This window comes from Equus caballus, chromosome 14 (assembly GCF_041296265.1).
Source record: "Equus caballus isolate H_3958 breed thoroughbred chromosome 14, TB-T2T, whole genome shotgun sequence".
NCBI classification, from domain to species: Eukaryota; Metazoa; Chordata; class Mammalia; order Perissodactyla; family Equidae; genus Equus; species Equus caballus.
Window position 1 is genome coordinate 65559498 of NC_091697.1, and position 22953 is coordinate 65582450.

Sequence of the window (22953 nt, forward strand, 5' to 3'; positions counted from 1 at the left end):
ACTTAGAGAACAGACATGTCCTCCTATGACACTATTAACAGCCACATTTACTTTACCCACATCTTCTTAGCTCTCATTCACCCGTCCTGCACATGCTAATAGGGTCCTACAGCAAGCCCTTTTGTCTCTCCTCCTAATAGCTTCGCTTGTTCCACAAACAGTGCAGGCTAGTAGTGCAGGGATTTCATTCCCCTGGGAGCTACTTTTGGCCAATGGCACTTTGGGGTTGGAGGATAGTGCCCAGTGAGGATGACTGAAATATGGTTTACACGAGCTCCAACAGTCCCTAGCACGAGCTCATCCCCACTGCCCAGGACAGTAACTTGCTCAATAGTGCATCCTTGAATGGCTTCTTTGACTTCCTGTCTCATTTCCCCTCCCCTCCTTCAGGTGCTTCCTGGATCCCTTCACAAATAAAGTTCTTGTATTCAAACCTTTGTCTGGGGTCAGCTTCTGGAGGATCCAACCTAAGAAAGCCCAGCATGAGGATATTTGTGAAAAGGCAAGGTGAGACCATGGGAACTATGTGACTTGTTTGTGAAAAGGTCCCCATAGGGGATTTGGAAATGGCACAGAGGATATTGCCCACAAGTGCCTGAGTAGATGGATGGGGGTTATAGAATGCTCACTTTCAGATCCAAATGTACTAGTAAAAAGTGTAGTGTGTTTTTGTGTGTGTGCATGTGCAAGCGGTGTGTCGGGGGGTGGATTGTGGGGAGAGACTAGGTAAGGACTTCTCATCTTCCATTATTAGGATTATGACTGGGAACACAAAGCATCATTTTGAGATTTGTCTGTGTGTTTGAAAAGGGGGTTGAATGTTATTAATGTATTCCAGGAAGTACTGAACACCAACTTGAAGCTTTTATCACTATTTCTTTGCTCTAATTTCTAAAGCAAAAATGCCTTCTCTCCAAATACTCTATTAAAAGAACATATGAAATTAATGAAACATATCATTACTTTTACAATGGCCAAATTGTAGATTTGTCACAGTACAGAGACAGAAACTCATTAAGCCATTGTGCTTTTGCTTCACATTTTGTAGTGTACTAAAAGAAAGAGAATTTTCCAAACCCACCAAACCTTCTTTTTTCCTATTGTCTCTCTGAAACTTCTTTTATACTTCGAGCTGCAAATCATCTGACTTATCTCTCTATGCTGTAGTATCGGTGGAAAAGAAATTAAGAATAGCTGTGGCTGGAAACAAGAATCTCAATTTGGGGTTGTGAATTTCATGGTTTATTTAACAACTAGGATAGAGTTGACAAGTTTTCCGTCCTTTGAAAGCAGATGCAAAGAGCAGCAGTCTTCTTTATCAACCCGTCAGAGCCTGTCCCTTATGTCTTTCAGGGAAACTGTGAATTATTTATCCCATTGGGTTTGGTCATTTTAGCAAATGTCAGCACAGTTGCTGTGAAGCCAAGCTGATCATTCACTTACATTCTACACTATATTGAACAATGCTGCATCTTTTGAGTGGATGCTATGAATACAGGAAAGGATGATATGAGAAATCAAGTGTGAATCAAGGTAGAATTGGTCAGTTCTCCTTCCAGACTCTATCCCTGCACTAACATGCTGTCAAACTCTTTGAAAGAATAAGAATATCTGCTCACACCTATCCGAACCAATGCTTTTTAGTTGCCTTTTATTTTCAAAGTTAGTCTGCATTAAAAAAGTATTGCACAGGGACAATTTGACATGAATTATTTTTAAATATCTATAGACTTTTTTCACTTTAAAAAAAGCAAACAAAATTTCTCATGAGGCACTTGACAGAAATAGCATCTTTCTGACCTTAATCACGGAGGTTTGTCCTTCTTGTCTTATTCTGGAAAGTCATCTAGGAAATGACTCATTGAGGGAGAGAAATATATTTACTTTGGCACTTTCCCACAGTCTGTGGGTGGCCTTCAGTTACTCTTTGTTTCAGTCAGGGTTCTCCAGAGAAACAGAATGTATATAGAAAGAGGGAGAGGAAGAGAGAGAGATTTAAAGTAATTGGTCCATATGATTGTAGAGGCTGGAAAGTGTTTTACTTAAAGTCAAAATCTGTTTTACTTAAAGTCAACTGATTGTGAATATTAATCACATCTACAACATACCTGCACAGCAACATCTAGACTAGTGTTTGATCATGCAACTGAGCAATATAGCCTAGCCAAGTTGACACATAAAAGTAACCATTATACTCCTCAAGGGAAACCATTGCCTTCAAACCTCATGTTTAATTGGAAGAATATGGTATTTTGAGAGCAAGAGACTTGGATTCAAAATCCAGGTCTGCCACTTAACTGTATGTCCTTGAGCAAGTATATTTTAAGGTGTTGGCATGAATTTTGGATTCAATTTGAGCTGGGACCCAAAAAATGTCATGGCAACTCAGTTAGGATCTTGTTTCTCTCTCTCATATCTCAGCTCCCTTTGCTCTATATTGGCTCTATTCTCATAAGTCTCTCCTGCTGTGATGGGAAGCCATGACAAGCTACAACATTTCAGGTTAAAGGTCAGTTAAAAAGCACCTTTCCACTCTCCCAAGACTTGCCCATCCCCAACCACTTTCTGTGTTCCAGGGCATGAAGTGTGTAGGACACCCGGGCCAGGTCAGATGCTCTATTTCCTGGAGCTGAGCATAGAGCCCCATCCTAACAGATGGACTGAGAGTAGGGAATGGATAGATCCCCAATCAAAATTTGGAGCCTACTTTTCCAAAATGAGGAAATAGATGCTAGGGAGGCAAAAGCAAATGTCCACTGCATGATGATTTTAGTGCTTAATTGTCAGGGTGCTTATCAAGATTTGTTGTGTGTTTATAAAGCCCATGAAGCACAACAGGAAGCAATGAATGACCTTTGCTGTTTTTGATATGCTTCTATTGGTACAAGCTTGGGAGAACTCTGAACTGTGCAAACTTTGTAGCAGTGTGAAAACACTGCTTCCATCTCAGCTCTGAATCTTCCAAGTCTTTCCTTTCCTTACTCACTGTACGTCTTTCTGAGAGGTCTGGGCTTTGAAGTTCAGTCTCTCTCCAATCAAATCAGCTGTCATTGGTCTAGGTAAGTACCCAACTAAATATTCTCAGGCATTGGAGCACACTGTGTTAGGACAGGAATGGACATATACATATTTTAGAAAAACAATATTTCTGATGTATTTTTTAAATGATGAGCTATTAGGGGATTTGTCTTAGGTAGTCTTATCTAAAGATGGCCAGCATCATCTTGGTATATCATTTGTGTGTAATCAACCCATTCTAGAGAGAATGAATTGAACTGATTGGAAGTGAAATTTTGGCAAATTGAAGTGAGAGTAGAAGATAATTTTTAGTCGAAACAGAAATGAAGGGAGTTCCAAGCAGGAAAAAAATGAACCACAAAGGGAATTCTGAAAGTTTCCATAATCAGCTTATCTTGAGCAAAAGAATTAAAAGCAATTCATGGGACAGATTGGCTCTTCAGATGAACTTAGAACACTCACTGCTCTCAGCTCTCTCATTCTTTTAGTTCTAAGCCCAAAGTTTCTCCCTTCTTCTTTCCAACTTCTTTTTCAACACTTTTCTTTATATTCCATTTCTATTAACACTTCTGGGCTCATCAATGCCACCTGTGCTTGTGACTTAATCTCAGTTTGCCTGAGGAAAGACTGAAGCGTGTGTGTGCGCATGTGTGTGTGTTGGTGATAGTGGTGGGGTGATATTAGAAATGTTGGAATTAGAGATTCTGCAAATAGAAATTATTCTATTGGCAGTATTATTTTGAGCACATGGGAGTGGGAAGACATAGTAGGTAAGAATATTCCTAAAAATTAACTATGGCAGTCCAGGCACCCAGCAAAACCTTGTTCCATAACTTTGATTGAGACCGAAAGACTTACGTGTTACTGTTAACATAGAACAGAATGAGTATCAAATTTTTACACCTACATCTAGAGGAAAAGACTGAGGAAATCACCTTTAGAAGAGAGGAAAGACAGTGAGGTGGCAAAAGACAGATCCTAGGAAGTGTTTTAGGATAGCCACAGAAAATCTTTGCCACAGTGTTTCTGAATACTTTTTCAAATCATTCTATTTTGTGCTTTTTCCTCAGTTTTGCAAGTTGAGGACATTTGCATAGTCAAATATTTTTCTCCGCTGTGCCAACAGCTGGTTAGACAGTTGTAGATTACTCCTGCTTCCCGGGCTGCTGGCGTCAGCCCTTAGTGGGTAGGGGAGGCAAGTGCATTGAAATACTGACTCCGAAAAACACTAGAGTTTTGTTAACAAATATTTAGAAGTGGATCGAATTTCAGTCCTCCCAACCTTGGCGGAGTTCCACATACAAGGAACTAAATTAAAATTGAGTATAAATCAAATGAGGGGGAAAGGAAGAAAAACTCTTCAAGGAAAGAACTGTCTAGGTACTATAAGAGTAGTATTTACTTTCTCACCTACATCTTGAATCATATGTGAACAATGATTCATTTAAATAGTGATCTCCCTTTAAAATGTTAGTCTGCTAATAAGCACTTCCAATATTTTATATTTTTCTAAGTATCTCAGGAAGATTTTTTTGTCCATCAATATTGTTACAGGGCACCATTATGAACATGAGCCAACTTGGCCTTGGCACCTTTAATTGGAACAGAGCAGAAAGGTTAGTGTGCTGACAATAGTTGAATTTCACTGTGATTGTGACTGTCATTTAGACATAAAGGCAGAGAAATGTTTTATTTATATCAACAATGATAGCATTTATAGAGTGCTTACTAAGGACTAAGTATTTTTCATACATTATTCCAATCAATGTTTATATCAACTGTCTGAAGTAAGTATAATTATCCCCACTTCTTTGGTTGGAAAAACTGAGGTTCCAGTGGATTAAAGTGACCCAGTTACTAACAGAATTCCACTCCAAGACCTTCTGATTCCAAAGTTCATATTTTTAACACGCATGCTATACTCAAGAGTAGAGCTTGGATAGCACTTTGATTTTTAAACAAATTGACATAGTTATACCCTGATTTGGAGATGAGACTAATAAGTGGCCACTTCAAGGTCGTCACGCTCTTCTTAAGCTGTGGAGTGAGGAATGGAAGTGCATTCATTTTCCAATTCACTTCCATGCAGTATTAGCCAGTTTATTGAGTGTTTTAATTGCAACTTCCCCCAATTGAGCTATAACGACAATTCTGCTTTTCTGTAATGAAATCTTGGTCAGATTTCTTAACTTTCCAGCCCTTTTTGGTTTAAGACATTCTCAGTTGCTGCTTAAACCTCAAACTCAGTCTTGTTCATTTTATAAGATCAGTCTCAAACTCAATTCCAAGCTTGACTTCTTCCCCAATTCCCCAACCTCCACTCACACTCCACCAGGACCAGCCTTCGCTGTGGATATGGTGGCGGAAATTGAGATGAAGGAAGAGACAAGATCTGCCCCTTAGACAATTCCTCTGTATTTTCTCTGGTCGATCTCCCTCCTCTCCTCCCTTTGGACTCTGTCTTTTGTGGGCCACCTTCTTGCCCACTATCAGTGAGCACATGACCCTGCTTATGAGGCCATGGCATGTCAGTATGGAAAGTGTCTCTGGCTTGTTCTAGTTCAGTCTGCTTCTATTTGATACTGGAGGCCATGGTTGATTTGTAGTCCCCCCTGTTTCCTGGAATAATATCCTTCTCCCTAGCCTCCTCTCTTGCTGAAAATCCATCCTTCCCTAAGAGGGATCACTGAGTTGCTTCCTTTGTCTCTGCCAAAGCCAATTAGTATATGCCACAATCCATTTTCTGGGTTGGGTGTCCCTTTGCTTGGCCCAGTAGCCTCATAGATTCTACGTGGTTCCTCCCTTTATTCACCCTAAATTCTCCAATATATGGAGCCATAGGAAGTGCTTGGCTTCCTTTCTGTGTTCTTCTGAGGCCAGCAAAGACTGGAAGGACATCCTCTTTTTTCCAGGCACCTGACATTATGTTTCTTTCAAACTCCCATGCAGTGAGCTACTCCAGCGAGGCCTCATACTGGTAGAAATTCCTGGACCAGGTTTTGTGTTCAATAAGTCTCCAAAATGTTATGAAATAAATTTTATGCCTCTCTTTCTCTTCCCTATGGGGCAGACAACATGGTGGTTACTTAAAATGACAACATGCTAGAAATGGAAACTTCCAAACATCTTTTCCAAGAATATTGTCATCACACTCCATTCTGTTGGCTGCCCCAGGGTAGGCCTGTGGATTCTGCAGCTTAATAAGCACTCATCCAGGGGTGAGGTGCCAGTGTCTCCTTCTTTCAGCACTCTCTTTATGAGTGATTCTTTGGGACTGCTCCCTTCTCCATACACACCTGGTTTCGTAGAGGAAAGCACTTTCCCCACAAACATTAAACTCAAAATCCAACCGTACTCCTCCCTTTCTTAGGTAAACTGGGGTAGGGATGAAGACGATCATATTGGTAGTGGGAACACACCTCTGCTTCTCTCAGTCAGCCTCACAGTTAGAGAACTGCTTCTAACTGCTGGGGGTTCACTGGTGTCTCTCCAAACTTAGATTGTGGGATAACTAGCATCTTTTCCCTCATCTTTGGGCCTTATTCCCAATTAAAAGATAATAGAAAAAATCCAGTTTGATATCTTGTTGCATGTAGATACACTTTTCATTGTGTAATTCAGTTTCTGAGAGTTTAGAAGATTTCCCAATGAATTGATCTCTAAGCCAAAGCGTGGTTATGTCAGACAGGAAATATACCAACTAGATAATTGGCTTAATATGGTACATATTTTAGGGGTGTGTCACTCTTTAAGGAGATAGCAATTTTGGGAGGTAGATGAGCCATGAGGCTAAATTTAACTGTGTCTAAGTTTATTTCGTAATAATCAACAGTCTAATAAGAGTGACGCTAAACAGAGGGTGCCAGGGAGGCATCCCTTTACATTTTCCATTTTTACCCAGGAAGACTTTAAAGCACATCTGTGACTCAAATAGATTTTAGCTCTATTCACTAGTGCAATTTTCAGAGAGTGTGCAAATAGAATCTTTAAGCCAGTTAAATGTGCACTTAAACTTGCGCTTGCTCTTTAATATGCTTAACTCCAACTGAAGTCACTAATGACCCAGGAAAACACGCTAAAGACTACAGCCCTCTGTGCACAATGGCTTTTTCATTGGATTCTCTGTATCACCAATCTAAGACTATTTATCTTGAAGTTTATAAGACTTCAAGGATGGTGTCGACAACACCTTTCAAACATTGTCTTCCACTAATCAAAACCACTGTTTTAAACTGCTGTGTTTCATTGTAGGTTATGAGTGAGTATTCCTCTACTTTCTGCTTATTCAAACTCTTGCTTTCCATTGTGGTACAGGTCATATGTCACCACCACTTCTGTATGGTAAATAGAACCCACTTCTCTGACAAGGTTAGTGAAGTTCAAATGGAAGAGAAAGTATAGAATATTTATTGGAAAAAGTCTTTCATCCCTAGGAGTCACTGCAATTCTTGAAAAAGAAAGATGAACGTGTGTATACCTCCATGGATTTTTGTCCAGTTATTGATGATTTCTTTTAAACATTGCGCTATAGAGAAAAGAATGATGGGATGCAAAACAACTAATCAGAGTTCCTAAAGGCTTCTGGGATGGAGACAGGAAAATAGTAAACTGGTCAAAATACAGGAAAGGAAACTAAAAGGAATAAGAAAACATCAAATGACAGAAGTTACAAAGAAAAAAGAATTATTAATCTTTATTTAAATTGGAGCAGTTTCACACAGACTATAAAAAAAGATAAGACATTAGATAAAATTGCTTTTGATAGAAAAAATGAGAGAAAACAGAAGAAAGAGGTTATTGGATGTAATCAATGCTATTAAAAGTACAGCTAAAATACTTGGAAATTTGAATATTTGTAAGTTTGGACTACAAAGTAAACAAGCAGACAGGAAAAAATGTACCAAGTAATCTTTTTTTTTTAATTCACAGAAAATTAGAGATTTACTCAAATATAGGCAGGGAACAAAAAAGGCGTTGGCATTGAAAACTAAAGAAACAGAAGACAGCAACTCAAGCTGTCTGGGGAGGCTTGGACAGGACGTCAAAGTCTACTCATGTCTACAAATGTATCAGACCGTTGTCTTTGGGAATCCAGGGCTATTCTGGTCTAATGATTCTAATTTTAATTCCAAGAATAATAATATAATATGTTTGAAGAAAATGAATCTGTAACGTAAGAGTACAAAGGAATTATTGAAAATGATGGACAACAGTGAGCTAGAATCTCCAAATTTCAACTGGAAACATACAAAGTGCATTAACCTTTGAACAAAAGAAGGAGGTGGAGGAGGAAGAGGAGAAGGAGAGTGCTTATTTCTGGCAGGCAACTTTCTTAACCCCTAGGGAATATTTTTAAAATTTTTTTCTTTTTTGGTGAAGAAGATTTGCTCTGAGCTAACACCTGTGCCAATCTTCCTCTATTTTGTAGGTGGGTTGCAGCCACAGCATGGCTTGACAAGTAGTGTAGGTCCCCACCCAATATCCAAACCTGTGAACCCAGGCTGCCAAAGTGGAGTACGCTGGCCTTAACCACTATGCCATGGGGCTGGCCCTTTAAATATCTTTTTATCTTAATCTTAAGTTTTTTGTTGTTAGAAAAAAACATTATTTTTATAATATGTCTATTATAGAAAACTTAGAAATAAAGCAAAGTACAGTTTTCTCTCACACGTATAAAAATAATCCTTTCTAAAAGTTCTGCCTTCTGCTTTATTTTCCAAATAATATATGGTAGTTTGCATGTTCTTAAATATTCGGTAAAATTTATTTGAATTATCTAGTCCACTGTTTTTTGGAAATCAGATATTTTTCACTTTTATTTTTAAAAAAGCTATTATTATGAACACTTTTTACTAAGATTTTCATACTCTTCTTTGATTATTTCTAAAAGTTGAATTGCTGAAAGGATGAGAACATTCAAATGTCTTTAAGATTCTTACTTTAGTTTACCACCATTTGCAAAAATCTTAATTTGGGGGCTGATTTAGAAAAATTTTATTCTTTGTTGAGAATTTTCAGAGTAATTTGGACGATGTAAAATAACCATACTATGTATGTAACCCAGACCCCTGCTGATAGTTGCCCTGCCTCATCTGTTTCTTTTCACCCTGAGATGGATGGGTTGATTAGCATCTTTTGGACAGTCTGTCCATCAGCAAGCATTCCTTCCCAGAGAAGGAGGTGTTGTTGGGTTAATTTTTACCTGGACACAAAGTATGTAGTATTATCTATATTTCAATATTTTTGTTTTGTGGGTAATAATATCCCCTGGATTCTGGGGTTAATGTAGGTTTTGATCCCTTCTCTTTCTTAAAAATAGGCTATCAATCATTAAAATAGAAATCTTGAAAGATATTTTCAAACTCATTAGTTACCTGTAATATCCTCTGATATCAGGCATTCAGAAACACAGTATATTCAGTGGTTTAAGTTGAAAAATTGTACCTTTAAAAGGCCTGTTCTGAAACATAGTTATATAATCAGCTTATGGCATATAGGTGATTTAAAAATACCTGTATTCACTTGTCATTAGAGTCCTGACTTAGAAGCTTTAAAAAAGTGTGTATGGTCCCCCAGAATGTGTTTTGGACCTTAGTTTGTCCTAAAATCTAAAGTCAGAGATAGCTTTGAAGAGAGTGAAACTTCCACTTATCGCCTATCCTTTGACCCATAAAATTTTAGCAAATTGGAAGACATTCTAGAATGAGACCAGGTAATCTAAAAAACCACAAGTTCCTAACTATAAAATTCTCTCCTCTGAGGTACAAAACTGCTATCAATACTATCTTTCTAAGATTGGCAACTATTGATTGGTTGATTGGTAATGGATTCAGGAGTAATTAGAATGAGTGATGTGAGAGTTGAGGCAATTATTCAGATATTTCAAGCCAAAAGAAAGAAAAGTTTTGCTTTTAAGAGATATAGGACAAAATGGAATACGTGGGGCATAATTATCCAGCCTGTTTGACCACATCCATCAGATCCATTATATAACTGCTCATGTCTGCACTTCAGAAGGCTGCTACTCTCTTGTCTGCTGTCTCTTACTAGGGCTTCTTTTAGCCAGTTTGGTTTCACGCCCTGCTCTCTGCCTCTCCCACCTGTTTAGCTTCTGACCCGTGGGTCAAGCCCACTCACACATTCCTCCAGACTCCCCTCCTGTCTCCTATTCTTTGGAAAGCAGTATGTTTCCCACTGCAGGCTCTTCTCTGTGTTTTCTTTTTCCTCTTCTGCATGAATCTTGAGACCCTTGCAATAACTCTCTACGCTTTGCTGTTAAGTGGAGTAAATCACCAGTAAGATGGAGCGTGTTAGAACTATCTAGGAGAAACCTGACTTAGGGAAAAAAGTCTCCTATGAATGTTCTGTCCTATATTTCTCACTGCATAAGCAATTGTCTAATTTCCCAGACTAGTTAAAATTAAGATGTGAAGTTACAAAGATGTTGACATAGAAAGTGATATAAAGCAAGGTCTCTGCTAAAATTAAAAGAACATTACAACCTGGCCTGCTTATATGAGAAGAGTTTTAGGTTGGCTGGATGTAGCATCACGTAGCTCTGAAAGCATATTTTCATAGAACACTTTGCATTTTTTATGTCCACCATGGGAGAGCTCTTTCAAGAAAGCTGGCTCATAAGTTTACTTCAATGCTTTTGAAATTCAAGATGCAGAGCAAGCATTGCCAAATAGAGCGCTATCTAGTTCAGTGATCAAACACTGTGTATTTGGAAAGCAGAACTGAAAGTCTGCTAATTGTTTGCCTACATTCATGACAACCAGATATAGCATCAACAGAACTTTTTTTGATATGATTTGTTACTTTCATTTCTTCTTTTTGAATAATTGATTCTCTGCATATTTACCTTTAACATTTATTCCACCAAAAAAGTGTTCATAAAAGTCCTCACAAGCACATGTCGTAAAATTTCAAGTGATTGTGACTTTCAGGGCAAATTCCTTTGGTGATGTTCTGAATCCTATGGAAAGTATGTGAGGCCTATGGAAAGCACATAAGTTGATTTATTGGTTTTATGCCTGACTAGAAGTCCCTTTTTGCAAGTTTGTGCCTATTAATTCCCAGTTCCACTTACTTTTTTTTCCCCACTTATTAAATAGACATGCAATTGTCATATTTAAGAAGAAAACTAAGACTACAGGTCACAAACTGGCATCCTGTTGGCTGAATCTAGCATGTAGACATATTTGATCTTGCTTGTAACACATTTAAAACAAGAATTCACTGGAAAACATGAATCTCCCAGCTTTGTCTTGAAAAATCCAAAGATCTGCCATTACTCAGCCCACCCCCATGAATGCTGAGTGGTAGCTGCCTGCAATAGATGAAGTCAGGATTCTTCTGATGACCCTCGGCAGCCCTCACCCTGGCCTCCCCAGTCATTACTTGCCCATCTGCCCCCTGCAGGCTTTGTATGAGCTAGTCCTGATTTTGAATACTTGAAGAGGCTTGGACGGAAGTCCCTACAAGTAAATCATAGTCTTTTACGTAGCCCTGGTTTTCTCAAAAAGGTAGTGCTGATCTGGATATTCTTTATGTCAGTAATTACAGTCAATACCTACAATTCTCTGACCAAAAGTTTAAAAAACATTACTATTAGTGGTTTGTATTACAAATATTCACAAGCATATGGCATTCAGAGCCAGGCTTTATACATCTGTTGTATAGAATTAGAAATTAATTTTATAGAATGGAATGCCCCAAGAAGTTTTATAACTTTTCCAGATCTTTAAAGCAAAAGTATAAGCCTAAAATGAGAAATGTGATGATCAATTGGGTCCAATTAAGCCTATGGGCCTATGGGGGAAAAAAATCCCCGTTCCCTATTAAATTCAATCTCAAGTGTATTTAGTTTGGAATGCTTTACAAAATACATTTGTTTGCTTTGGATAATAAGTTGCTAGAGAGCCTACTGAGCATGAATAATTTTGTACTCAAATATCCCCAAACTTTCATTCAGCAAACTTTCATCTGGTATGCCTAGATGTTATCCAATTTGATAATCCCTAGGCAATCCTGTGGCCTTATTCAGTACATTGTGCTTGTTGTTACATTTCATCAGTTTAGAAATCCTAGAGGACACCCATCGGCGGCCAGGAAATATGTGTCTGAGTGAACATATCAGAATCCAATGTATAATTAAATAAATAATAAACGTACACAAAATTGATCACTTAACCAAAAATATACATGTTCAAGCATGGTTATCCCAGACTATTTACAAAAAATTAAAAAATTAGAAAACAAGCTAATCATCCAATAAGGGCTTGGCCAAATAAATCATCGTGTATACATAGAGTGAAATACTTTGTGTATTTCTATTGCTATGTAACAATATTACCACAGACTTAGTGGCTTAAAACAACACACATTGTCTCACAGTTTCTGTGGATCGGGAGTCTTGGCATGGGTTAGCTGGATCTTTTGCGTAGGATATCACAAGGCTGCAGTCAAGATGCAGAGATGGTCTGCAGTGTCATCTGAGATGGGACTGGGCACGGATCTGCTTCCCAGCTCACTCAGGCTGTTGGCAGAATTGCAGCTGTAGGACTAAGAGCCTCACTTTCTTGCTGGCTGTCACCTGGAGTTCTGTCCTTAGCAACTAGTGTCCACACGGTACTCCCAACGTAGTGGTGTACTTCCTCAAAACCAACAAGGGAGAGACAGAGACTCCTGAAAGATGAGTACTATCATCTTATATAACACAATAACATTCACATATGAGTAATCTTGTACACCCTGTCAATTTTGACATATTCTATTAGAAACAAGTCACAGGTCCCACACAAACTCAAAGGACACCCAAGAGTGTGAACACCAGGAGGTGGGGATAATGCCAGCTACACTTAGAGTCTGTTTGCCACAATCTGCAATATCAAAGTTATGCTTTTGAAAAAACTTTTCTAGATATGGAAAATTGCTCAAAATATGACATTAGGTTTAAAAAAAGACAAAAATGTATATGAGCTTTTATGTTAAATATATACACGTTTTATTAAATATATATACAGACAAACAAGAAAAAGAAAATACACATATACCTGCATACATTGCAAAATCTCTTAACAATGGACATTTTTGATTACTGGTTTATGGGGACCCTTTACTTTCTTTGTATGTTTCAATGTATTCCAACTTATCTAAGTCAACATATATTTCTCTTATAATTAGAAATAAACATATTATTTTTAAACTCTCATAATTTTGAGAATTCCAAATTACATTCAGTTAATTAAAAATTTTCCTTATTTTCCTTATCAAAATAGGCCAACATTTTTATTTGTTTTTAGGAGGTTTCTTTTTCAGTTGATGGTAAAATTCAAGTATTTCTTTTCAGTGGAATCCTTGGTTGATTGTTGGACCATGGTTCTTCCATGAGTTGGAGCTGGTCCATTATCAGATCTGAAAGCCTTTATTTGTGGTTAATTTTTTTTTATAGAACTTTAATGATCAAACAATTTTTTAAAAGAAATTGCTTTCTTTAATACATGATTATTTGTGGTTGCTCTTATCTCTTATTTCTGTGGTGGTTCCATCCTTATAACAGCAGTACTGCCTGACATGGACAAGATCATATGTTCCTCAGGTCCCTGCATGCAGGACACATGTTCTGCTTTGGAGAAGATGGTGTCAGGCAGACCAGGACCCAAAGCCACCTTTAACTCCTCTCAGGAAAGATTAGCACTTTTCTGATGAGCTAATAACCTTAACAAAACCAGAAAGCACCTAAACAAGCATACTTTCCTGGGGAGTGAGGTATTTCAACAGCCATCCTGTCTACAATGGACTCTTACGGTGTGCTAGTGCTTGGAATTAGCAAATTGCTAGACTTAAGCCATTAAAATATTATATGAAATTTTTATTAAAATGTTACTAAATATTTGTTTGGTGAAAACCTTCAATGTTCTCATTAACACTTTTTTTTCAGTCCCTCTAGTTGTGAAGACAAAGCACACAGCCTTATTAGATAATCCTCATAAAAATCTTGCAAAGCAAAACTGAAATTTTCTCCCCAACTGTCAAGTTAAATCTTATGGTTTTTAAATCTCAACATTGCTGCTCGATCTCCTGAACCAATAGAGTGTCCTTTCTGTGTAGACATTTGGGAAGTACACTTGTTGCCCCAATCAACATTTCATAGAGGCAGAATATTAAGAAAAATAAAGAGAAATTCCTCCAACTTCAAAAGAATTTTTAAAACCAACTAGAGCAACTCTTTTTCTTTTTTTTGGTTTTTGTTTTGTTTTCTTTTTTAGATTTCAAGTCAAGAATTGTTATTTTTCCCCATAAGAGCCTCATTAGAGTGTCTGACCACAGTTCTTAGAAGACACAGTTGGTACTGCTTGGGAACTAATGCTTGTGTGTCAGAGCTTCCTGCCAAGTCTGGTTGTTCTTGGCAATAAAATTATAAAAAAAAATCACTTGGATGTGAACTCAGATCGAAGCTGCTGTCCAAAGTCTGTGGCCCACATTTTAAAGAGAAGTTGGAGAGGAAGTAAAGCTCCTCACCCATAGATCCTGAATCTTGGCCTCTTTTTCTTTTTAAACTGCAGCCTGTTAGAGGACTTGCCCTATTCTCTTTTTCCCATTTTTGTAGAGTTCCAATTTTCTGAACTTTATAAGCACCGCTGCACAAGATATTGAATTTCGAATTGTTCCCATATTGATGTTAAAAGGAAATGATCTGTTTGGTTTAAATAAACATATCTATATAATTTCCATCCTGTCATGTCTGACTCATATTTGGGTAATTATCCTTTTAATCTGGTTAACTAGTTCTATAATTTAGTTTTATAAATCTGGGGAGTAGACAGTAATATTTTGGTAATACATTTGAAAATAGGGGGCACTGTTTTTTTAGTTTGCTATCATGTATTAGAGCTTGGTACACAGTAGATGTTCAATAAATACTTGTTAAATGAATTATGAAAAATGAATGAATGAAATTGCCATTTTTGTTAGTCAAAATTTCATATATTCAACCTAGTACTTACTCCACAGGAGGAATTAAATAATACATCAGTTGGAAATTGTGTATGCATCAGAAATGCAATTAACAGTGGATTGAACAATTAGGGATGTATTTCTCACACATAATAAGAAGCCTGGAATTTGGCAGCCCAGGGCTGGAGCATCTACTCACATGTGATTTTCGTATTTGTGGTTGCAAGGTTGCTGTCACTCCTGCAAGTCTGAGAAGGAGAAGGAGGTAGCATCTCCTTTTTTGGAAATCTTTTTGGTAGGTTCCCATTATGTCTCAGAGGCTATTACTGCATCTTATGGAAACCCCTTGCCACAATGGAGGCTAGAAAATTAGAGGATTTGTGGTTGGACACATTTCCACTCCAAACAAACTCAGTGCCCTGTTAGTAAGGAAGAACATAGGGTATTTATTGGGTAGTCACTAGTAATGTCTGCCAGCAATGAGGTGATTCATGTAAAATGTTCAATGTCTGACACACAATAACCACTGAGTAAATTGTAGCTATTATTTCTTATTTATCAACTAATATTATTTCCCTCTTGCAACTCTCTCAGTAACCAAAAATGGAACTTTGCATACCAAGATGTGTTTAAATTTTAATATCTTTGCCTTCTGTCTATGAAATTCTATGAAAGAAATTATATTTTTTAATTTATCAAATATTGTCAATATGTGTTTCTTCTTTTTAACATTCCAAATTATTCAAGTTCTTCAATCTTGTCACTTTTTCCTTCTTAAAAAATGATCAAACCCTTATTAAACATGTAGGACAATATGCCATTGTCTGTTATTATACCAAAGCTAAAATATGTCTCTATATCTTTTTCTCTGTGTTCTGTCCCTCAGCAAACCAATTCAGCTTCACTCTCAACAATCTACCCAGTACCCATTTCTCAGAGAGGGCCTCTTACAAGTAGGAAAATTGTTTTTGGTAAGTAATGCATTTTCTTTGCATGACTGAGATCAGGAACTTGCTGTGGGCGCCCTTCTGTGGAAGCATCAAGACAGGATAAAGAAGTCTCATAAAGACCTAGAGGCAGGTGCAGTGGCTGCCCACCGAGTGGGTCTGCTATTTTCCTACAGTTTTAGATTTTGCAAAAAGGAGAGAAGCCAACACTGGAAGAATACTCCTGGGTTGATGCATGCAATGCTGAAGTGTGGTCAGCTCTGGAGAAAGCAAATCAGGAGGCACTCTTGTGGCTACTGAAATGTTGATAACTGGGACAATTCAGTGCTCCCTATTCTGGCACCACACTCTTCTTGTTCACAACAGAAAATACTGGCTAAAATGTATTTCAGAGATTGAAAGTAGGACATCAAGATTGTGAAAAGCACATGTCCAGTGGCTATGTCAATTTAGTGACCATTCCTAAAAATTCTTTTAGGAATTTTTGGCAAAGACATCATTACTAATGATAAATAGCAAAAATTCAATATAGACCAATGATACAAGGGTTATGTAATATTTCATTGTTTTATATAACATGAAATATACTATTATTAATATAATTATTATATTATATATACTATTATATATATATATAATACACTATTTACATATCTTCAAATGAATTAAATTTTTAAAAAACAGGATATGACCTTGAATCACAAGGAGCAATTCCTTGTTATATGTGTTGTTCCGAGCACCTGCTAAGTTTCTGAATCTTAAACCTATTTCCTTTTCTATGAAATGTGAAAATAGTTGCCTCAAAGCATTTTAAAATTTTAAGTGGGAACAATATAATTGGTTTAATATAATCAGACAAAATAGTATTTAGTACACTCAACACAGGCAGAATTTCTCATCAGATATTTGAGAGGACAGGAGTTGGGTTGATTTCTGAATGGGGCTAAGTTCTTTTCAGAAGTTTCTAAACTCATGACAAACTCTGACTGAGAAAAAAAGGTGAGAGAAAAGAGAAAAGAAATCTTACTGGAAAGGATCAGAAAATTACTTTGAAACTGCGGCTGAGTGAAGAGAAAAGTATAGAAAAGCAGGAAAAGGAAACTGAGTATTTGCTTTTAATTCAGCCTGGATCCTCTTCTTTGCTACCTGGTGTACATTTTAGATAAGTCACTTAGCCAAACTCTTTTATTGGTCTTGGGATCTAGTTCATTGCTCACTACAAATTCCTGGGTGGTTTTAATATGATTTATATATCTGTTACTTCAGGGGTTAACAGCCTCCTAAATTAAATTACTGTTGCCACACTTTGAAAGAAAAAAGGATCCTTTCTGGTAAAATTGCATTTCATTTAAGTGAAATAACTCACAGCTTTTCTTTTTTCCAAGTGAAGTCTTTGCTTTTACAAGTTTCCAACACTGTAGAAACAAAGAGAGGTGGTCAAAAAATTATCTTCTCTGTGATTTCTTCTAAATATGCTTTGCCAGAGATATCTGTATTTTTAGGTGTCATTTAGGGTTTTCCTCAGGCTTGGGGTGTTCTTTATTTATTTAACAATGGTTTATAAGCCAGAAAGAGCTAGTTTAATTTCTTTAACGTGTAATTTTCATAATGGGAAGGTTTTTTCCCCAGGGAAGATTTGGGAAGCTCACCCCAAGCAGACTTGTGTGGCTTTTCTAAACAGAATTTAGAAGACTTTGAGTCATCAATGTTGGGGGAAAGAATGGATCTGAGGTTCTAGCTAGGATTTTCATTTTTCTTCTCAAGGACAGAAACATCACTGATGCTGGGATTCTTAAATGCCAAATGCCTAGCGCACGATAGACACTCAAGAAATAGTTATTGAACGTATGTCCCATGAATGGAAATACAATAAGTAAACATTTAGTAAGTGAATGCCTACAGTTTATCTCTTGCCACTGTCTCCTTCTAGAGATCCAGTCTCTTATCAGGAAAAAGAGAAATCTAGATGTCCCTGTATAGGACATTTCTGTTGAAGCCAGGAGTCTCAGACGGACTTGTTACTGTTTAGTTGCTCCTTCTGCATGCACCATGATACCCTGTCCTTGTCTTTATCAAGGCTGTTTAACTTCTCTCTCTTTACAAGAGTATACAGGGAAAAATAGCTTGGGATAGAGTATCGTATATATAACTTGGATGGTATAGTGACCAGTCTCTCCTAAAGGTTATAATCATAAACCTTGAATTAACTTTTCTATCCTGAAAAGTGTACACAGTTTTACACTTAGCTGAAGACATCACGAGTGTGTTGCATAATTTACCTAGCTTGCTTTATGTATTTTTCATAGAGGTATCACCCTTTCAATGTTATAATTATTTTCGTACAATATTTGGGGGCAGCAAATTGAGATTTGGTGAGTAGACAGGTTGGAAAGGGAGCGTGGGATTGAATTCACTGTGAATCCCCATTTTTAGAACTTCTTGAGGGTTTTCTGATCTTTAAATATCCAAAGGCCTGTAACAAATTAAGTACCTATTAAATATTTGTTGAATTAATTAATTACTATTTTAAAAAACAGATTGAAAAGGATTAAAGAAAACGTTTTTAAAATTGAGAATAGGTTCTGCTTTAGCTAGATTTTCTAGGTATTTTTTCTTTGTGGATAAAACCCATTTGATAATTTCTCAGCTTTCTCTTTAACTTTTATCTCAAGAAAGAACCGAAGTCCTCAAGAATATTATACTAATTATTAACATTTGTTTAAGTATCTCCACTAAGTATGAAGTAGAAAATGATAGTGGAAATACACGGACATAATTTCGGTTGGTAAATAGAAAAATGATTCTGTTTTCACACTTTTCCGATGCTACTGAACTAAACGTATTTTTTGGAGACCAGCTACATCTCTTACTGTGAAAATTTTAGTAATCTGCTTATCAAGGTCAGGTTAAAAGGCATTGCCAGATTTTTATGCAGGCTAAAAACTATGGTAACACTGATACACTGATGCATTTTTCTATTGTAAGTGGAAAAGTGAATGCAAAACAGAGAAATTAAGTAACTAACATGATAAAGTGCGGAACACATGAAAAACACCAGATTGGAAAAAATAGCTGAACTGATGTTTTCAGTTCCCTTAACAACCAAGTAGGCATCTTGATTAATGGTGCAGATTGCGGGCAATTCAGCGGCCACCTGAGTGGACATAAGCAGATCATAATCACCTGACAAATCGTGGGCCAAACATTCTGCTTGTGAAATGGGAACAACTGACATTAGAACTCACACCCTAGCTGAACCAAGGCACTCATTACCCTCAAATTAGACACACTGGGCAGGCAGTTTTAAAAACCTCTAAGACATAGTCTGTTTAAAATATAGTATTGATCTACTGCATTATCGGAAAATAACAATAATAGAAATTGACTTGTAAGCAATGAGCCTTGAGTGGGAAAATACAGAAATATTTGCATCAAATTGTTGCCTTCCTTCCCAGAAATAGGTGAGGGACTGCCGTTCCACTTCTGGATCACTGGTTGTATATTCTATGGTTGTTGTTAGTTTTGTTCCATTTTTGTATTCCTAACCATTTATCAGAAGCTAAGGAGACCTATTAATCATTTTCTCTAACTGCTAAACTACCTAGTGTAGCAATTGTAGTCTTGAAATAAAAATAAGATAAATGGCTTGACATGAATTGTGGCCTGATGAACCAAGAACAAAGATCAGACACATAGTAGATCTCATAATGCCTGCCTTATGTTTAAAATGCACATTTGCCAGACTCTTCTGATATGCCATTTCCTTCATGTCGGCATTCTGAAAGAAGTGCAGATTACAGAGTAGGGAAGTTAAATCCAAATTAAATTGCATATTGCTTGTAGAACAAGAATAAAGGTGCCAGTAACAGTAACACTATTCTTTTTAGTGTCTTTTAGTCTTTCGTGAAGGAAGTACCAAATCTTGCTTGTGCTGAGTACATTACAGTTATTATTGATCTTATGTATGAGACATGCTCCTCTCTAAGGTTGTGCAGCACCACGGGATGAATGATACATTTGACTGAGTGACCAAGGGCTTTTAGTAAAAGCCTGTGTTTTGTCTGAGTAAGCCCAGAAATAAATATGTTAATATAAAAACCTTTTAGAAGAAGGGTTATTCACCCACTAAGGATTTATAGTAACTGAATGGGCAATAAAAAATGATTGGAAACCTCTAAAAATATGAAAATAAAACATAATGGTATAGCTAACTTACAATGTTTAACATATGAGACTACATCTTTAGTCCTGATTTGTGCAGAGGGCTAAAAAATTGTCCGAAGTGTGACTTTCTAGGGTACCAACGTGAGTCACGGAAAGCCAAACCAGAGTTGTCATTTTATTATTCCCTTGATATTTTAGTACATGACTGATAAATACATTTACCATCACTTCCTGCTTCTGTACCCAGGTATTGCCAATGACATAGCCAGGAGATTATGACCCTGCTTCTCACTGAGACCAGCAGCCTCCACATTCTCCCCAATATACTCCTCCAATTTAATCAGAATCAGCACACACTTGAGGGATAAATCCCTGGTCATTTATTGTGATGTAGCACAACTGACTCTTTTGTGTGTGTGTGTGTGGTAACACTGGTATATAACATTATAGAAATTTCAGGTGTACATAATTATATTTCAATTTCTGTGTGGATTACATCACGTTCACCACCCAAAGACTAATTACTACCCATCACCACACACATGCACCCATCACCCTTTTCGCCCTCCTCCCTCCTCAGTTCCCCGTTAACCACCAGTCCAGTCTCTGTCTCTGTGTGTTTTTTTGTTGTTGTTTTTATCTTCTATGTATGAGTGAGATCATACAGTATTTGATTTTCTCCCTCTGACTTATTTCACTTGGCATAATACCCTCAAGGTCCGTCCACATTGTCGAAAATGGCAAGATTTCATCTTTTTTTTATGGCTGAGTGATATTCCCTTGTGTATATATATATCACATCTGCTTTCTCCATTTGTCCCTTGGTGGGCAGCTAGGTTGCTTCCAGTTCTTGGCTATTATGAATAACGCCACGAGAGCGACTAATTCTTTATGCCTCAGTTTTCTCATCTGTTAAAACGCTAAGAGAGGTTGTGATAAAATATCATATTCAAAATGCATGTATTCAGAATTTAGTCAGGAAAACAGAACCCACTCTATGGACCCCAGGTATAAAGAGTTTTAATATAACAGTCAGAGGCTTACATTGGAAGAACTGGGGAAGCAAAGATCAGAAGAGCCGCCTCTGATGATCTCACCTGCAGTTTTGAAGGAGGTGGTCCTCAGGAGCTCCCTGGAAAGCTGCTGTGAACCTCAGGTCTGTCTATGTGCCTGGCTGCCAGGATCTTGGGAAAATAATGCCCATCCTTCCCTCCCACCCTTCATTTTCATGTGAAAGCCGCTCACTGGCAAAGTCCAACTTGAAATCATGGAGGAAAGGGGATTCTGGGAAATAGAGTTCTCAGTTTCTCCTCCGTGGTGCAGAGAACTTGCAAGGAGGTAGTGATGATGTTGACTTAAGCACAGCTAATAGTTAAGCACAAAATAAGTAGTTTGGAGGCATTTGAGTAGGAAGATCAGTGTGGTAGAAAACACACTGAATTTAGAGTCGAATAGACCTCTGTTATACTACATTGATTTTACTACTCACTAGCTCAATGGCTTTGAACAACTAGCATTATCTTTCTAAGTTTCCATTTCTTCATCAGCTATGCTTTTATGAGGACTAAATGAGATAATGTATGGAATGCAGCTTGACTATGGAAACACGGTCCATTATTCTTCCAGATATTCGGCAATATCAAAGTACTTAAAATAATGTTTACAATGGCTATCCAAATACTCTATTAGCCCATATTATTATTTTAATAAATACTTTAGAAAATATTTGGTTTCAGAAGTCAGTACTAACATTATTTTAGTTTTTACTTTCATTTATTTCTCCATTCCCTCACTCAACAAGCATTAGCTGAATGTCTCTTACGAGGCTTAAATCAAAGAGGAGAGATTATCAGTCAATCAATAAATATATACTATCATGTGGTGGCAAATAAAAGAGGGGCTATTTCAAGTAGACTTGTCACCTTCTTTCTGACTTCTAGCACTGAAAAGGCAATATTTGAGCAGAGACTTGAATGAAAGTGAGAGACAAAAGCCGTGATAAGATTTAAGAGGATACATTTCCAAACAAGGAGAAGAACAAGTGCAAAGATCCTGAGGTGAGTATGAATAGTACTTGGAGTGCTTGAGGCATAGCACCCGTAAATATAAAGTATTTAGGAATTTTACCAAAGATATTTATACTCTCTATGGATAACACATAAATAAGTATAAATATTTTTAATGAGTATTTTATTACTAGGTAGAGTTTAGTTTTACATTTTAGGGTTTAGTTTTACATTTTTTAAATAGTTACCATTTTAACTGTTAATATATTTACTGACACATTTTTATGAATTTCTGCTTAATATTTTCTTTTTCTTCCAATAATTTTGTGCTTTATTCTTCTCATACATTCTTTAATCTTTTAGTGAAACTCTCTTGATTTTGTGTGTCTGCTTTCTTTTGCTGTTGTTATTATTAATATTATTAAGTGATAGCTTAGATGGGTATAAAATTTTAGGCTACCAGTTATTTTCTCTCAGCACTTTGAAGATACTTTTGAATTCTATTAAATTGTCTTCTAGCCTTGGTTGTTGCTGGCTGAAGATTCTCCCAGTTTAAGAGTTATTCTTAGTAAATAAACAGCCTTTTCTTTTTGGTAGTTTAAGATTTTTCTCTTTTATTTAATATTCTGCAATTTTTGCAGTATGTATCTAGATGTGGAGTTTATTTTTATATATCTTTTTTGGCATTTGGAATGTATTCATGACATGAAGATTCAAGGATTTCTTCAAATATTTAATATCTCAGCTATTTATCTTCAAACATTATCCATCTATAATTCCCTCCCTTCCCTTTGTTCAGAAATCGATTTGGACTTATGTAAGCTTCTTAGATTATCCTCCTGCTCTTAACTGCTCTT

General features: G+C 36.9%; 1 long non-coding RNA gene across 1 annotated transcript; it reads left to right on the forward strand.

Moving 5' to 3' along the window:
* The first annotated feature begins 387 nt into the window (after window positions 1–387).
* LOC138917307 (uncharacterized) lies at window positions 388–22147 on the forward strand. The gene is made up of 3 exons (XR_011425116.1): window positions 388–507; window positions 15866–15950; window positions 22031–22147. It is a non-coding gene; the product is annotated as an uncharacterized lncRNA (long non-coding RNA).
* The last annotated feature ends 806 nt before the right edge of the window (window positions 22148–22953 follow it).